Below are 13,614 nucleotides of genomic sequence, written 5' to 3'. Positions count from 1 at the left end.
AGATGTCACGGGTTTGCAAGATGCTGTCAAAGGAGCCTTGGGTAGTTTACTGGGAAGTACAAGCTCTGTAAGGAAAGATATACTAGAGAAGTCTTAGAATGATGAACATATCTTAAAGGAAAACTTCACAACAAAGATGAAAGAGTTGTGGAAAGACTTATTAACTGTGATCTTTCAAAGTGAAAGTGTATATTTCCAAGCAGCTTTAAATAATTTCAGGCGTGGTGCCAAATGTTTTAAGTCTCCCCAGGAGGGGAGAGACTTTGATCGTTAGGTCGTTGCTTCTGAGATTGCTGAGATGATTTTCTTGCAAACACTCCAGGGCACTTTCCCTTTTCTGACATTTAGAAACCAAAAAAACTCATTGTGCACTTAGCACTTGAATTCTGTATACTGACTACCCAGTCATGCCTGGATAAAGTTGCTTACTCAACAACAAGATGTCGTGAACCAACAATGCTTACATTGCTTTCAACCAAAGTGATTTTTGTACGGCCACAAAGAAACCACACCGCGTTTTTGTGAAAAAAAAGCTTACTGTATTTTACAACTACCATTATATGCATAAAAGCAAATTACTGCGGATGCTGGAATCTGAAACCAAAGAGAAAATGCTGTAAACTCTCAGCAGGTCTGGCAGCATCTGTAGGGAGAGAAAAGAGCTAACATTTCAAGTCCAGATGACCCTTTGTCAAAGCTGGACAATTATATTGAGCTCCAGTATCTCCCTACTGGGTTTTCCTTAGTCGGTGCCTTACTGGCCAACTCTATTTACACAAAGCCAGACATTATTAGAGGTCCCTCACACCCTTATATTCTGCCATATTCCATACCCTGTGGACCTCGCAGAATATGTCATAGTTTGCAAGGTCCACAGGGTAGTTAATCATTCCAATCCCGGAAGCGTTATAACATCCCTCCCCACAAAGTCCAAAGAACCCTCTGAAGACCGTGGTGAAGAAGGACATCAGACTCTCTTGACGTTTGGCTAGACATTGTGCAGCTGAGGTATCGGGTCGGGTGGTGTTTATCTAGAAGGTGAACCCCGCACGACCGTTGTGGCGGCTGCAATTCCCGAGACTGCGGTTCCGAAGGCTGCCTATCGAAGGATTCCTGTCTTTCCATGTCCGAGTCTATGACATCAGTCATGTCAGTACCTCGACTCCCTTGGGACTCCATCATGGCCTGATCAGGCAGCAAATCCACCTAGGTGGATTGGCCATGATAAATTGCCCTTAGTGTCCAAAATTGCCCTTAGTGTTGGGTGGAGTTACTGGGTTATGGGGATAGGGTGGAGGTGTTAACTTTGGGTAGGATGCTCTTTCCAGGAGCCGGTGCAGACTCGATGGGCCGAATGGCCTCCTTCTGCACTGTAAATTCTGTTTTTTAAAAATGTAGTTTGAGAAGGAGTTACGAGGACCAGGAAGTTTCCGGAGAAGTGGTCACGTAGACCGAATGTGATCAAGGTGCTTTCACATGAAACCGGCCCTGTTTGGCAGAGGATAACTCCAGAGACCAGTTGGGTGCTGTCAGCAATGTTTCAAACAAACACTGAGCCACCTGGCACAAAGTGCCTGGGCGGTCGACACTGAATGGGGCAACTCTGTTGCTGCTCCTGGTTGTGGCACACTTTCGTACATGTGTCTGGAAAAATCATACCAAGGCTCAGGCCCATCAGCATTTCAGCAGGCACCACTGCTGTGCACGTATAGGTTTGGATCCCATCCTTGTCACCAGTTTTATAAGGCCATGAATAGTCCACATCGAGTTTTGTAGAAACAAAAACTTACTTTATTTTACAACTACTATTACTTACAGTTCCAGGAGCTCCCTACTGGGTCTTTCTTCTTCAGAGCATTACTGGCCGACTAATTCTACATAGCCAGACATTGTTAGAGGTCCCCCACCCCTTATTGGGGAACTCATATTCACACGGAGTAGTTAATCATTCCTGTCCCATAACACACATGTGGGTGAGAACAGTGATATTAACAAAGGTACCTGTCGAGATGTTGACTATCCAACATCTGCATAAGAAGAATTACGACAGCTGTAAGTCCTGATGTTATAAGTGCATGTGACCATGCAGCCATTGCAGTATGGTGCAGTTTGCACACTAATTTATAGAAATAAGGATCATATTAGGAAACACAGACTCAATGGGCCAAATGGCCTCCTTCTGTGCTGTAGGGGTTCTATGATTCTATGACACCTACCGGAAGATCTTAACGCGATGGCCAATGGTTCAATTGCTAAAGTAAATAGAAGCGGAGACAATCGCTGCCCCATAGCCCTATTCAGCAGAAAATAACCCAAGTTCAAGGTATTTGTGTGAACACTAACAGTGGAAGCCCTATACAGTAAATAAATCCATGATACGGACCTTTGCCTAAAACCAATCCTCCCCACTCCACGCTATCAGAAGCTTTTTCGGCGTCCATGGAAACAATCACCTGCAGTTTGGGTATTTGAGAGAGGGGGGAAAAAATATTTAACAGCCAACGTATATTGACCAACAATCGACAAAGCCTGTCTGGTCTTCCGAGATCACCTCTGGGAGGCAGGGCTCCAATTGCCATGCCAGCACGTTTGTAAGTAATTTAACGTCTGCATTCAAAACGAGATGGATTGAAATGATCTACATTCTACATAGGGTCCTTGTCCTTAAGGATCAGAGAAATAGAGGCCTACACAAGTGTAACGGGCAATGAAACCTGGGGCAAGGAGTCATTGAACATATTGAATATTAAAATCCTGCAAACCTCTTTTTAAACTCTTTGGGAAATCCATCAGGGCCAGGAGCTTTACCGTGTGCATTAGCCCAATGCATTTCATAATTTCCTGAGGGCTAATGGGGATTCCAACTCCTCCCATCTCTCCCTATCCACCAATGGGAAGGGTAGCCCATCCAAAAACTCCTTCATGGCTGAACCCTTCTCCGGATGCTCCGAGCTATAAAGATCCCGATAAAATGTATAAAAAGCCACGTTGACCTTAGGCGGGGCGGAAACCAAACTGCTACCCGAGTCCCTCATCTGCACAATCTCCTGGGAAGCAACTTGCCGCCTCAGCTGATGAGCTAAAAGGCACTGACCTTCTCCCCGTGTTCATAAAAATCCCCCCTCAAACGTCACAGCTGGCTCACCGCCTTACCTGTTGATAACTCAAATTACGTTTGCAAGTAACTCTGGGGTTTGGGCAAGCAAGTACTGATGGCCCACCTTAAGCCACTCAACCCTCACAATCCTTTACATGTATGCTTTGTCGGCAATATCTCCCCCTTGATGACCACCTTGGGGGCGTCCCACAACATAGCAGATGAAATAAACTCACTCTTATTAAATTCAATATATTTCCCAGTGACAGAAGACATGCGTTTGCAAAATCTCTTGTCCACCAAAAGCACCGTTTCCAATCTCCATGGTGGGTGTTGGGGGAGACCTGACTCTAGGATCAAATCCACAAAATGTGGGGCATGATCTGAAATCACAATTGCCGAATGCCCCGCCTTCTTCACCCAGTTGAGAAGTCTACCCACCACAAAGAAATATGTGAGCAAACCTGACGGACATAGGAAAAGAAAGAAAAAAATGTATCCCTCAGGTGCAAGATTAGCTGATGCGAAAACAGATCCAGAATGGAGGCGAGCAATGTGTCAATAAAACCCTTATCATCCCAATTTGCTGCACAGACATTAACCAGGACTGCCATGGTAGTCGCCATGGACCCACTATCAATTACATGTCTGCCACTAGGATCAACCAATATTTTAGCAGCTCAAAATTGAATCCCTTTATCGATCAGAATTGCCGCCCCCGGGCCCTACCGTCAAAGCTTGAGTGAAATACTTGGCCTACCCACCCCTTTCGTAAATGTGTCTGGTCCTTTACCCATAAATGAGTCACCTGCATTTTGGTAGATCAAATCAGGGCAGGACCTACGGAGCTAATGGTAGGGAGTTGGGGAGAGTTACAGAACAAAGAGATCTAGGGATACAGGTTCAGAGCTCCGTGAAGGTGGAGTCGCAGGTGGACAGGTAGACAGGGTGGTGAAGACGGCATTCAGAATGCTTGGCTTTAATAGTCAGAATATTGAAAACAGGAGTTGGGACGTCGTGTTGACGTTGTACAAGATATTGGTAAGTTCTGGTCACCCTATTATAGGAAGGATAATGTTAAACCAGAAAGAGTGCAGAAGAGATTTGCAAGAATGCTACCAGGACTTGATGTTCTGAGCTATAAGGAGAGGCTGGACAGGCTGCGACTCTTTTCCCTGGAATGTAGGAGGCTTAGGGGTGATCTTATAGAGGCCTATAAAATAATGAGGAGAATGGATAAGGTAGATAGTCGACATCTTTTCCCAAAGGTAGGGGAGTCTAAAACCAGAGGGCATAGGTTTAAGGTGAGGGGGGAGAGATACAAAAGAGACTAGAGGGGAAATTTTTTCACAGAGAGGGTGGTGAGCACCTGGAATGGGATGCCAGAGGCAGTGGTAGAGGCGGGTATGATTTTGTCTTTTAAAAAGCAGTCAGACACTTACATGGGCAGGATGGTTGTCCAGAGACAAGGAGTGCAGTCAATGGGTGTGATGAACGGTATTAATAACTGCAGTAAACGGTACCTGACCTTTAATACCATGCCCCTTTAAGATGCTTGGAACCCCGGGGGACTCCGCCCCTGGCTATACCCCCAGGAAACGGTATATAGGATAAGGCTCCATGTGGTGAGCACACTTCTCTCGGATGCTGTTCAGTTCTCTGTAGATTAAAGCCTTTTGATTACCGACCTCGCTCTCGCGTCGTAATTGAGGGTGCCTCAATGGGAAATCCCGCAGGCGGGCTGCCTCTGCCACCAGAAAACCCGTGGTGGGTTGCTCAATAAATCCCGCCTGTATTCACCATCAGCAAACTATCTCTGCCCCTCACCCCCTTCCCCCCACCCCCTTGTCCCCAAACAATACGACACTCAAATGTACATACAAATAACAGTGAGGTGAACAAAAACCACTAAACCCTATTTCTACTAACCATAACCATAAAACAGAATGAAAACACTAAGCTCATTATCTAAAAACAAGCTAATATAATGAGCTGCAGCTACCCCCACCACTCCTCTGCATTTACCAACTCTTTGGCTAGCAGGGCAGCCCCCGCCCAGAGTGAAGGAAAATACTTACAAAAAAAACACAAAGAATAAAAAAAACTTAAAACATCATACTCCAACAGGGAGCTACATATTTCCCATAATAGTTATAACACGAAGAACAAAAGCCCCCATAACATTAAGACCCCCCACTCAAATCCAACTTTCGAAACAGTCATCCCTCACAAGAACAAAGAAGTGTGAATATGTACAAGGAACCCCAACAACGCCCCATATCCACATGCCCAACCCCAACCTCCTAAAACCTCCATCAACTCGCACCCAACCCATGTTTTTTCACAAAAGATTCCGCCTCCTTTGGCACATCGAAGAAATAGTCTAGCACCTCAAAGGTCACTCTGAGCTGTGCAGTGTGCATAACCCCAAACCGAACTCCACTCTTATGCAGGGCAGCTTTAGCCTTGTTAAACACCGCTCGCTTTATTGCCAGCTCCGCACCAATGTCTTGATAAAGCCTAATGGTATGGCTTTCCCATTAATAGGCGCAATATTCCTTAGCCTGTTCACAAGGCCTGTTCCTTTTCCTGGAAGCTGTGGAACTTCACAATAACACCCCGTGGTGGTTCGTTGGGACGGGGCTACTGTTGGAGTGTCTGGTGGTCTCGATCCAGCTCGGGAGGGGATGTGAATCCACCCTCCCCCATCTTCCCAAACATCTTTGAAAAGTATTCTGTGGGATGGGTCTTCCATTCCCTCTGGCAACCCCACGATCCGATTATTCGGCCTCCTGGAACTATTCTCCAGATCATTCCCTTTGGCCTTCAGTGCCTGTTTCACACCGGCCATCTGAGACATCTCAGCTTCTAGAGAGGCAATATGGCGCTATGCTGGCAGAGAGAGAGAGAGAGACGCCTCTGTGCCCTTTATCGCTGGACCGTGCACTTTTACCATCTCGTTGGTCTTCTCCAAGCCAACTGAATGGTAGCCAGGGCATCTTCCATTGATTTACAGAGGTCCCCAGTCACAACTTGTCATTGCTTTTCGAATTTCGCCAACAAGATGCCGGTAAGCCTCTTGGCTGTTAGTAGAGTGGCTGGAGTCTCAGCAGTAACCTCCGCCATTTTCTCCACTGAAGAGCCCGAGAAGCCTTCAATTGCGTCAACGAACGTCTACCTTCAAATTTCTTTACCCTGGTCCTTCTGGGAACCTTATACCATCAATCAAGTTGGACTGTGCCCAGAAGCCTGTCTACTAACATTTCCCACCGAGGTGTATCTGCGCTGGTGGAGTGTGGGAATGACAGCTGTACCGCGACTATGGTTGCAACCTCAGAGCTCTCCTCCGAACGGTTCTCCTCGGAGTCAGAAGAGGGTGCCCCAGGGATGGGCCGGCGCAGTCAGCTGGAGGACCTGTGGGAGAATGGACATGTGGTCAGTGGGAAGGATGGGTCAGTCAGTAAGTCAATCCCTACTCATGTTTGACAGGTCGTCCGGGTGGAGCCCGGTGGTTCCTCATCTCTACGGCGTCCACCAGCCTCCGTGTGGCTGACTGATCTGTCCTCAGCCTCCCGGTCACCTCCAGGGCATGGTTCTCAAAGGAGGTGAGGATTTTTAAGTCTGGCACCCCTCCACCAGTCTGGGCCTTCTCGCGACGATTATGGGAGAGCTTTTCCTGAGGAGACACAGAGAGGGCATCGTCAGCCACACACGTGGTTCACAGTGGTGGGAGGGGGGGGTGGAGGAAAGGCTGGGGATCGTGTGGGGAGTTGGGGTGTACGCTCCCTATCGGAGGGGTGGGGGCAGCATTGGTGTCCACTAGTATGTGCTGCCCGGTGTAGGTCGTTGAACATTTTTCGGCACTGAAGGCCAGACCTCCTGGTCACACTCCCGGAGCTGTCAGCTGCTGCCACCTCATCCCAGGCAGCACTGGCTGCCTTGTGGCTGACTCTATTGGACCCTCAAGGGAACAGGACATCCCTCCTGGCCTCCACGGCATCGAGCAGCCTCCCCAAGTCAGCATCCCTGAATCATGGGGCTGGTCTCCTCAGCGCCATTATTGCGTGCTGGCTGGGGCTGACTGAGCTTAAGTGCTGCTCAACCTTGTTAATGGAGGGTTGTCGAGCACAGTCCCGGCGAACCTTCATTTGCGACGAAGAGCCCCTGAGGCCTCGTTAAGTGGACCAATTAACATTGAATTGTGTTGCTGGCCTTGCTGGGCAAAGCGCCGAGAAGTTCACGGCAATTCCCACTCGCTTCCACACTTAGAAATTTTTCCGGAGAATTGTGCCCCATGTTTTGTTTTTCAAAAATTGGCATACTCACCTATAGTACACTATGAAAACATGGTTGCAGCAAAATACATGTCAAACACAAAATACTAAAATTATCAAACATACTCCCCAGTCTAACAGAAGTTTGCACTGACTCAAATATCTAGTTTTGTCTTTGAATTAAAAAATCTCATCTCGACAGTAAACCTTGAACTGTTCTAGTTAAGCACAGTCTTTATGTCAAATACTCAGTTGCCTCTATAGTAGTGAAGTGGAATGTAATAAAACTGAAGAATTGCTGGATATTTCATTCACATTTTGTCTTAATGGATATGAATAATGGACTATTCAGTACTTACTGGTATAAGGCACATGCACAAAATTGTCGTAAAACTGCAAGACTTCATGCACTAAGTATTTTTTTGTTGGTCTGAGAAATCCTGGGGCAGTAAAATAATTGAGGATTGCATATTTCTGATTTCCATTTTAACCAATTGCTACTTTAGAATGGTAACCTTTCCTGAAGCTGTTCTGATGCTGTAACGCATGAGGTGATGTTTTCTCCCGTGTACATGCTCAGTGTGTTTGCTATTGATGAATAATCATATGAAGTCACATCAGATGCAGACTTTTACTGAATGCACGTTCCATGTCGATTCACCAGGAAAGTTATTCTTAATGGTCCCACCCAAGGCAATAGTTTGAAAAGTCCAAATGCATCACAAACAGCGGAACCTTTTTGCTGAATGAAGCTGCTGGTCATATTTCGTCACCTGTGAATGGAAAAAATAGAAATGTTAATAAGTGGAACCCTGAGGGAGTTCACTGATAGTTTCTTGGTGGAAAGGGGTTAGGCATCTTTTTATTGGCTGTTTTGTTTCATTATGCTCTAGCCAAATCAATATTTTCTAAGCCCTGTCAAAGCTAAAATTAAAGATCTTTAAGTAGATCAGCTCTTTAAAAAGCAAGATTGATTTTGCTGAAAAACACAATACCTCACTCTACCCAATTCTAAGCTCTCATATATCTAACTGAACTTGATTTTACAGTTGGACAGTATATCTTGCCAATAGATGGGCTCCTAACAGCGCCTCCAAGGGGGGGAAAAAATTATTTTCTTCCTCACGTCCATGAAATGACAGTCATTTTAATGTGGAAAGTGTTATATGCAAAGATTATCAACACATAATTTTTTACGTTCAATAGTCTACTGTTATTTATTCTTCATATATTTTGTAATTTCAATGCACTAATCCTTAGTCACACAATAGAAGGCATTATTTGCTGTGCAGTCAACGTATGTTAGACATATACGTTAATTCTACTAATTAAGAATATATTACTTCCGCGAAAGCTGCAAAAATCCTGTTCAGAATAAAATATAATGTTCCACAGCACTCACATTCTTGATCATCATGGCTACTAGATTTGAAGAGAGTTAAATCACAGTTTACAGTCTAAATTGGAGACGGAAATCTATTTTTGCTCTTAAATAATAACAGGTTGCTCTCCAAAGATTTAAAAACCCTTCAGTGTGTCAATTAAAGCTATTAACTGGGCATCTGCAAGCACTCATTTCCATTTTTTCAAATACAGCTAGATGAAGTAAAGGCTCAGGAAGCTTGGATTGGATTTTGTTTATTGTCACATGTACCGAGGTACAGTGAAAAGTATTTTTCTACGAGCAGCTCAACAGATCATTAAGTGCATGAAAAGAAAAGAAAATAAACAAAATACATAATAGGGCAACACAAGGTACACAATGTAAATGCATAGACATCGGCATCGGGTGAAGCATACAGGGGTGTAGTGTTAATGAGGTCAGTCCATAAGAGGATCGTTTAGGAGTCTGGTAACAGCGGGGGAGAAGCTGTTTCTGAGTCTGTTCGTGCATGTTCTCAGACTTCTGTATCTCCTGCCCGATGGAAGAATTTGGAAGAGTGAGTGTGGTGATATGTGAGTAAGCCGGGTGGGAAGAGTCTTTGATTATGCTGTCTGCTTTCCCCAGCCAGTGGGAGGTGTAGGTGGAGTCAATGGATGGGAGGCAGGTTTGTGTGATGGACTGGGCTGTGTTCACGACTCTCTGAAGGGAGCGGTATCAGGTGGGGGGTTGTGGGTGGGGACCCAGCAGGTGCCAGGTCTCGGAGGGAGACTGTGTCCTGTTGCCCATCGGGGTGTGCCACGTAGGCGTACTGTGGGTTTGCGTGGAGGAGGTGGACTTTTTCAACCAAGGGATCTGATTTATGGCTCCGCACATGCTTCTGGAGGAGGACGGGTCCAGGAACTGTCAGCCATGTTGGGAGCGAGACGCCGGAGGTGGACTTCCTAGGGAAGGCAAACACACGGTCGTGAGGGGTCTCATTAGTAGCAGTGCACAGGAGCGACCAGATGGAGTGGAGCGCATCGGGGAAGACCTGCTGCCAGCGGGAGACCGGGAGATTCCTAAACCAAAGGGCCAGCAGGCCGGCCTTCCAGACAATCCAGTTCTCCCTCTCCACCTGCCCATTTCCCCGGGGGTTGTAGCTGGTCGTCCTGCTCGAGGCAATGCCCTTGCTGAGCAGGAACTGACTCAGCTCATCACTCATGAAGGAGGATCCCCGATCGTTGTGGATGTAGGTGGGGAAACTGAACAGGGTGAAGATGCTGTGCAGGGCCTTGGTGACCGTGGCAGAAGTCATGTCGGGGCATGGGATGGCGAAGGGGAACCAGGAGTATTCATCAATTACATTGAGGAAGTACACGTTGCAGTCGGTGGAAGGGAGGGGCCCTTTGAAGTCCATGCTGAGGCGCTCAAAGGGGCGGGAGGCCTTCACCAGGTGCGCTCTATCTGCCGGTAGAAGTGCGGCTTGCACTCTGTGCAGACTTAGCAGTCTCTGGTTACGGTCCTGACCGATGTACCGTCAATTACCACGAGGTGAGAATAGTGAAACAATCGAGGGTTTATTGCACAGGATGTTGTGCCTCCTGCAGCTGGAACCAGAATGGGAGCAGAGCAGGAGAGCATACACTTTTATACATCGCCTGCTGGGAGGAGTCAGCAGACTGGGAATTACTGTGGTACCTGTAATACAGTGGCATTACCGTAATACATGCAATGTGTTACCAGTGGTGTTTACCACACCAGGCTGTGATGCAGCCAAATAGGATGCTTTCAGTGGTGCATCTGTAAAGGGTGGTAAGAGTTAATGTGGACATAATGAATTTCCTTAGTTTCCTGAGGAAGTATAGGCGCTGTTATGCTTTCTTGGTGGTAGTGTTGACATGGGTGGACCAGGACAGAGATGTGTATCCTTACGAATTTGAAGCTGCTAACCATCTCCACTTTGGCCCCGTTGATGCTGAGAGGCCTGTGTACAGTACTTTGCTTCCTGAAATCAATGACCAACTCTTTAGTTTTGCTGGCATTGGGGGATAGATTGTTGTTGTTGCACCACTCTACCAGGTTCTCTATATCCCTCCTGTATTCTGAATCGTCGTTATCCAAGTTCCGGCCCACTATGGTCGTATCGTCAACAAACTTGTAGATAGAGTTGGAACCAAATTTTGCCACGCAGTCGTGTGTGTTCGGGGAGTATAGTCGGGGGCTAAGTCCACAGCCTGGCGGGGCCCCGGTATTGAGGACTATTGTGGAGGAGGTGTCGTTGTTTATTCTTACTGATTGTGGTCTGTTGGTCAGAAAGTCGAGGGATCCAGTTGCAGAGTGAGGAGCCAGGTCCTAGGTTTTGGAGCTTTGATATGAGCTTGGCTGGGATTATGTGTTGAAGGCGGAGCTGTAGTCAATAAATAGGAGTCTGATGTAGGAGTCTTGTTGTTGAGATGCTGTAGGAATGAGTGTAGGGCCAGGGAAATTGCATCTGCTGTGGACTGGTTGCTGCGGTATGCAAATTGCAGTGGATCAAGCCATTTTGGGAGTATAGTGGTGATGTGCTTCATGATCAACCTCTCGAAGCACTTCATTACAACTGACATCAGGGCCACCGGACGGTAGTCATTGAGGCACATTGCCTGGTACTTCTTTGGCACCGGTATGATGGTCGCCTTCTTGAAGCAGGTGGGGACTCAGCGTGGAATAGGGACAGGTTAAAGATGTCCGTGAACACATCTGCCAGCTGGTCCGCGCAGGCTCTAAGTGCACGACCAGGGATTCCGTCCGGACCCATCGCCTTCAGAGGGTTCACTTTCAGGAAAGCCGATCTGACTTCGGAAGCTGTGATGGTGGGTATGGGTGTGTTATGGGCTGCTGGGGCAGTCGACAGCGGATCATTGCTTTCCTGCTCAAACCGAGAATAGAATGCATTGAGTTCATCGGGGAGGGGTGTGCTGCTGCTGGAGATACTGTTCAGCGTAGCTTTGTAGCCCGTTATGTTGTTTAGTCCTTGCCACAACCACCGAGAGTCTGTAGCGCTAGTCTGTGACTCTAGCTTGGTCTGATATTCTCTCTTCGCATCTCGGATGGCTTTGCGGAGATCGTATTCAGGCAGTTAAGCAGCTTGTTCACCTCCTGAGAACTTTTTAAAATTCTTTCATGGGATGTGGGTGTTGCTGGCAAGGCTGGAATTTGACTGTGGGTTTAGGCTTCACATGAGTCTAGGTGGCACAGTGTTTAGCACTGCTGCCTCATAGCACCAGGGACCCGGGTTCGATTCCAGCCTTGGGTGACTGTCTCCCTGGGCGGGATTCTCCCATTCGGCGGCAGAGTGTCCACGCCGTCGGAAACACAGGGGGTCAGCACAGCGCTGGAGCGGTTCACACCGCTCCAGCCTTCCATCCGGCGTGAGCTGTGTGCCATGCCAACCCACGCATGCACAGTGGTGCCAGCATCAACAAGAACATGCGCAGTGGTGCTGGCGCCAATCCGTGCATGCGCGGTGGCCTCCCTCAACATGCCGGCCCCGACGCAACATGGCGCGGGTGTTCAGGGGTCGGCGCAAAAGAAAATAGGCCCAGGGAGCAAGCAGCTGGCCTGCCGATTGGTGGGTCCCGATCGCGGGCCAGGCCCTATCAGAGGGCTCCCCCCCCCGACCATGTGCGCAGAGTTCCCACCAACTGCGACCAGGTGTCGATGGCGCCAGCAGCCACTCGGCCCATGCGGGCCGGAGAATCGGCGGCCCGGCCACCTAGAGCGGCCCACAACCGACATTGCGCCAAACGCGCCGGCGCCGATTCTCCGTTCCGCGGAGAATCACATGCTGGCATCGGGGCGGCATGGCCCATTTGCGGGGATTCTCCGGCCCAGCGCAGGGCTGGGAGAATCCCACCCCCTGTGTCTGCCTGTTTCCTTCAGGTGCTCCCGTTTCCTCCCACAGTCCAATATTAGGTGGGATTGGCCTTGCTAAATTGCCCCTTAGTTTCCAGGGATGTGCAGGTTAGTTTCTGGGTTTATTGGGTAAGGGCGGGGTGGGCTGGGAGCGGGCCTGGGTCTCTTTCGGAGAGTCAATATAAACTCGATGGGCCGAAAGACCTTCTGCACTGTAGGAATTCTATGATTGATGTGGACCAGATCAGGTAATAATCGCAGATTCCCTTCCCGAAAGGATTTCATTGTTCCATATGGGCTTTTACAACAATTGATGATAGTTTAGCAGCCACCACTACTGAGGCCAGCATTCAATTTCAGATTTTATTAATTGCATTTTATTGCAGCAATTTTAAACCCATGTCCTCAGAGCATTAGGCTGTATCTTTAGATTACTAGTCCAGTGACATTACCACTACTCCACCATCTTACCGTATTATAGGGAATTTATGCAGTTATGTCATTACCACTAAAAAAAGCCCATTCTCATGAGATCCCACCAGCTCTTCAGCAGAGGCTGCAGGACGCTGTGAGCTCGGTGCTTGTATACAATAGGACTGAAAAAATTCTGTTCTGCAATCAGCCTCGTTACATATTTAATGTGGGCTCCAGGCATGAATGGACATTTTTACTTGAAGATAATACATTGTTTCTGAGCTTTAGAAAGAGAAAGATGCCTTAAGGATGGCTCAAAAGAGATTAAGTCTTCATTCCTGGCTCCTTGACATCATTGTGACAGCTGCAAGCACTAGCAGAACAAAGATTCAATGAAGTATATGAAGGAAATGGATTAATTATCGACCACATAATATACACATCTTGAAGCAGCACTTCGGATGCCAGAGCTGCTTATGTGGTGGGAGGAGGGCTGGTTAGCTCAGCTGGTTGGACAGTTTTAGCATATGGGTCAGATTAAAGCCATCAGCACATGGTTTGATTCCTGTTCT

The 13,614-nt window shown here is 47.6% G+C and overlaps 1 protein-coding gene across 1 annotated transcript in view; it reads left to right on the top strand.

Annotated features, from left to right (window-relative positions):
• gabrb1 (gamma-aminobutyric acid type A receptor subunit beta1) overlaps window positions 1-13,614 on the top strand; it is a 434,746-nt gene that overhangs the window by 399,277 nt on the left and 21,855 nt on the right. The window lies entirely within an intron of this gene.

This window comes from Scyliorhinus canicula, chromosome 3, assembly GCF_902713615.1.
Source record: "Scyliorhinus canicula chromosome 3, sScyCan1.1, whole genome shotgun sequence".
NCBI classification, from domain to species: domain Eukaryota; kingdom Metazoa; phylum Chordata; class Chondrichthyes; order Carcharhiniformes; family Scyliorhinidae; genus Scyliorhinus; species Scyliorhinus canicula.
The sequence above is the reverse complement of the archived record's forward strand: the minus strand, read 5'-3'. Positions and strand labels throughout refer to the sequence as shown.